Below are 5,221 nucleotides of genomic sequence, written 5' to 3' on the forward strand. Positions count from 1 at the left end.
GTTATTAGAGATAGATCTGAGACACAGACCAGAATTTAAATGTCAGTCTCTCCTCCCTAAAACAACTTCATAGACGAACCCCTAACCAGACCTTTGACCTTCACATGCAATAGAATTCCATGACCTTTCTTCTCAGCTGTGAGTGAAGGAAGTCTTTTGATATCACACAAACAAACCCATGTTGCCTGGGCCCCTGATGTGTATTGATGTGTCTTTCCTAATGGAGATGGAAAATGCTGGAGAGCATGTGGTTAACAGCAAAAGCCCAAGAGTCACAGAGGCAAAGGCACTCAGTTTCCTGTCTGCATGAAGTCAGCAGTCAACTCTGGACACACATTCCCTCATTGTGAGATCCAGGCTCTACAGGATCTTTGATAAGAGCTTCAGTGCTTGCTAAGTAGGCAAATAGCAGATGTACTGAGAACAGTATCTCCTGGGGGGATACTGGAATGGTGGTTGCCATGGTAATTTGCTTGCTCACACCCTGGCTTTGATAAGGAAGGCTTAGCAGATGGAAGAGTGATGTTTAACTATCATTGGGACTGTGAGGAGCATCATGGGGACTTAATGGGCCTCTGTTCCTCCCTTTTTACGGTGATTTCCAGCTGCCCTATTTAGATGTCCCAACGCTAGATGTTGGGATCACCTCTTGCATTTGGATGAGAAAGGAGTCTATGAAGTTCTGTGGGGAATTGGATTCCAGAGTACTCTGGTTCTGCTTCACTTTCTGTGTTATGAAGTCTTCCAGTTTCTGAGTATCCTTGATGATATGTTGCTGTGGTCCGGGCAGGTAATTCATTACTGAATGGAACATGTAATAGAGCTGGTGGAGGAAAGAGAAAAGAGAAAAGATAGGAATGAGACTTATCAGTGGCAACATCCAATGGGAGAGGAACTTGTCTCAAGGCATCCATCCATGTGCAAATGTATTTATGCGAGGCTGGATTGTAAGAAACAGCAACTCTACTTTATTCTTTAAAGAACTCTTTATATTAATTTGTTGTTGTTGTATTATGCTTTTAATTATGTGTGAGTGCATGAGTACTGGTGTCTAAAGTCAGATCCCTTAGAGCTGTGAAATGCCATAAGTACTGGGAACTGAGCTCAGGTCCTTCGGATAAGAAGTGTGTGCTCTTAAACCACTGAACTGTCGCTGAAGCTCCAGAGACAGCAATTTTCCAGGTAATGTAAAGAATGAGGGTCATTGTCCTAGAATCCAGATGAGGTAGTGGACATTCAACTGTTTAACCGATTTTTGGATCAGACCAGTTCTCCAGGCTTCTAATGTTCAGGCCGGGAGTGTCACAGTGACTCATGTATCTAGATGTTTAGGCATCCAGGAAGGCTATGTTTAGGTGTCTTGATACTTGTTTGAGATTAGAATCTGTTCTTACATAGTCAGGACTTCAGCGTGAGATGGTTCAGGTTATAAGTTGTGGCACACACCTGTCAGACATTGTTTTGATGTAGGCTGTGTGCAGCTGGGAGGCACTCACATAGATGTTTGGGCAAACAGTCCATCCAGAGGTCTGTGCTTAGTTTCCTTGGTTGAGGTGCCTGTCTATTTATCCCTGAATTTACATGTGACAAGCAGGTGACTCTTGTGTCATTGTGCCAGTGTCATTATACATTATGTCAGAGCAGTGTATATGGGCTGAATAACTTTACTGGCCTCATTTTTTCAGAATCAGGTAGGTGTTCAGGAATAGAGGAGGGGCCTGAGGTACTCACTTGCCTCCCTTGAGCAGGTGTCTCAGCTTTCAGGATGACCACACAGAGGATTTGATAGAGATTAAGCTGGGGAAACCTGCCCAGGGAAGGGAGTCAAGCTTTGTTCTCAGGCTGTTTGAGGTATCCAGAGTCATTAGATTCTGAGTACTGGATAGTTCCCATGGGTTCTGATGTAAAGGATAAGTTTTCTGAGGGTAAAGGCTGGTTTTGAGGGGAGCTTATGCTTATGGGGGTGAGAGTTGGTGAGGTCCTTGACCTTTGTGGGTATGGCCAATGTGGGACACTACACACAATTGGCAGAACTGGAGTCTGTTATCTACCCTGTGGATGAAGCTGCAAATTTGTTTATTTGACCCATCATCTGCAGCAGTGACAGGAACTCTTTGTCCTTCAAAAGGGTCCCTGAAGACAGTGGAGCTAATGTCATTGAAGACTGTTTTGCTCAGGAAGATGGTGGGATTGATGGGGGCTCCTGAGTGGGGTGACATTGTTGGGAAGACACTGGGATCATGATGGAGAAGAGTTAGCGAATGGTATGCACATGGAGTGAGGCACCAAACTCTCAGCACCAGATTCGCGGGATGGTTTGGTAGGTGGTCTTCCTCACCCTCCTTCTCCACAACCCATAGGCTCTTGGTGGTGTCAGAGAAGTTTCTTCTCTTGTCCAAACACTTAATGGTCTCTTGCTTACCACAAGTGCCCTGCAACATCTTGATCAAACATCATGTCTCCTCCTGGATACGCTCCTCCACTCCTTGCTTGCCCATGCTGAAATCTCTCAGTGTGGCTATGGAGAATCGCCTGAGTTGTTTGGACCGTTCCCCACTGCTGAATGTCACACCTGTAGAGATAAGAACATGGGAGCTGGAGAGAATTAGACTGAGGCTGAGGATGGAGCAGGCCCACATGGGAAAGAGCTTCTAAAAGGAAAAAAGAGAGATAAAGATGGAGATGGAAAGAACATAGAATATACAAACACAGACCCTGCATCAGGCACATTCAGAGTAAGAAAGTTGGAGCAAGTCACCCAGGCAAGGAAACAGGAAGTTACAAACAGACAGAAGCATTGAGACTCAGAATGCAGGGAGACAAGTCCTCAATATTTTAGCTGGACCAATCCCATCATGCCTTTTGATGCTGGTTAGTTGCTCTGGCTCCCTGAAATGGCTAAACCAAGCAAGATTGAGCATTTTCTGAAAATAGCAAATCCCCATTAAAATAAGGAAGGCCTACACACAAAAGTACCCTGGTGTTGAGGTTTTGTCTTACTGTTTATTGTAATGCTAAGTGTTGGTCTCTCTAAGATTTGCAGTCTGCACATAGCCTGAGGGTCCCTGCCCCCAGTAAATAAAAAAAAAGAATGATAAAAGATTCTTTGTTTCTTTTGATATATATGTATACACACATGTATGCATGTATATATATATATGTGTGTGTGTGTGTGTGTATAGCATCATGATCATGAGTTTTCTGATATGAACACCTCATTTATACTTGCAGTTCTTAATAGATTTAAATCTTGCCAGAAACAAAGGTATTTGATACTTCTGAAGAATGATTATTAACAGTGAAGTTGAGTGAGACTAGTCCAGTTTGTATGTGATGGTGCTTGCCTTATGAATGGTGTCCTTTTATATCACCCACTTGTTAGAAATAACACAGCAAAAAATTACTCTGCTTGCTATTTAGCTATTGGTAGTTTTCTTTATTAATTTACAAATATTTATTTTTATTTTATGTATATGCATAAATGCCTCCGTGTATGTACAGCTGACACATGACTGGTACCTGTAGAGGCCAGAGAATAGCATTGGATTCCCTGGAACTGGAGTTAAACGCAGTTGTGAGCCAATGGATGTGGGTGCTGGGGCTTGAACCCAGGTCCTCTTCAAGAGTAGCAAAGCTCTTAACTGCAGAGTCACCTCCCTAGACCCTTGTTTTACTTTAATATCTGTAGAAAGGAATTTTTCATCTTAAATCTCAAAACTCATTATATATCAAATTATTTTATAGTACTACACTACAAATAAAAATGAAATGGTAAGACTGAAAAAAAAAGATACCTGCAGACAATAGTTAGGGAGAAGAGACATAGGTGGGGTTTAGGTTTCCTGGGCTAGAGACCATGAGGATGGAGAATGGGAAGGAGGAGTCTCTGTGGAATCCATGGAAGAAGAACAAGCAGAAGGGAGGAGAGCCACCATTTGCGAAGGGCCAAGAGAATATGGCCCAGAGGGCTACTCAATAGGGTCAAGAAAAGCAAAGATGGAACAAAGAAATTAGTAAAGCAGTAACTCAGGGTTATCAATAAGGACGTGATTTCTAACAGCATGGAGGGTAGGCAGTTGCCAGCTATTGTAATGCATAAGGCATATTAAAATATGAAGGTTGTGTGTGTCTTTCATCCAGGAAAGTTGGGAAGGAACCCTGAACTGGGACATTTTTTTTTTTATTTTTTACTACATGCTGGTCCGTGGCTCTGGTTATGTTTATGTGGCCTAAGCTGTAATCAACTCTATATCTTGACAACAGATGGCACAAGTTCTTTCTGTGTCTCTCAATGCAGGGATGGTGTAACCAATGTACCTTCATTTTTTGTTTGTTTGTTTGTTTTTGTTTTTTGTTTTGGGTTTTTTTTTTTTTTTGATCCAGACTTGTTCCTGTCTAAAAGAAATGTAAGTACAAAAATGGAACAGAGATCGAAGGAAAGGCCATCCAGTGACCAGCACAACTTGGGATGCATCCCTTGGGTGGGAACCAAACCTTTACCTATTATGGACACCATGATGTACTTGCAGACAGGAGCCTAGCATAGCTGTCCTCTGAGAAGGTCTACCAGCAGCTGACTAAGACAGATGCAGATACTTTACAGACTGCCATTGGACTGAAGTCAGGAATCCCATGGAAGAGTTAGGGGAAAGAATGAAGGAACTGAAGTGGATGGCAACCCTGTAGGAAGACTAACAGTATCAACTAACATGGACCCCTGGGAGCTCCCAGAGACTAAGCCACCAACTAAAGATCATACATGGGCTGGTCAGTAGGCCCAGGCATATATGTAAGAGAGGACTGCCTCGTCTGGCCTCAGTGGGAGAGGATATACCTAATTCTGTAAAGACTTGATGCCCCAAGGAAAAGGGATGTGGAGGGATGGTGGGGAGGAGATGTGGGAGGCAAAGGCAAAGGGGTGGGGTGAAGAACTCTTGGAGGGAGGAATGTGAAGGTGGCAATACTTAGAATAGAAATAAATAAAACAATTTATACTTAATAAATAAATAAATAAGTAAATACGTAAATAAGTAAGTAAATAAATAGAAAATAGGATAGCTATCCTGGGATTCCCAATAATATCTGCCTTATCAATATAAGTATTATGTATGACTCATACTACCTCTGCTCTGCCTTGTAGTTGCTCAGAAATTGGGTACCCACATTACCTGTAGTGATCTTGGAGCTTAATTTTCCTTTCTTTTTCCATTTGTCTGAATTC

This window comes from Apodemus sylvaticus, chromosome 1 (assembly GCF_947179515.1).
Source record: "Apodemus sylvaticus chromosome 1, mApoSyl1.1, whole genome shotgun sequence".
Taxonomy (NCBI): domain Eukaryota; kingdom Metazoa; phylum Chordata; class Mammalia; order Rodentia; family Muridae; genus Apodemus; species Apodemus sylvaticus.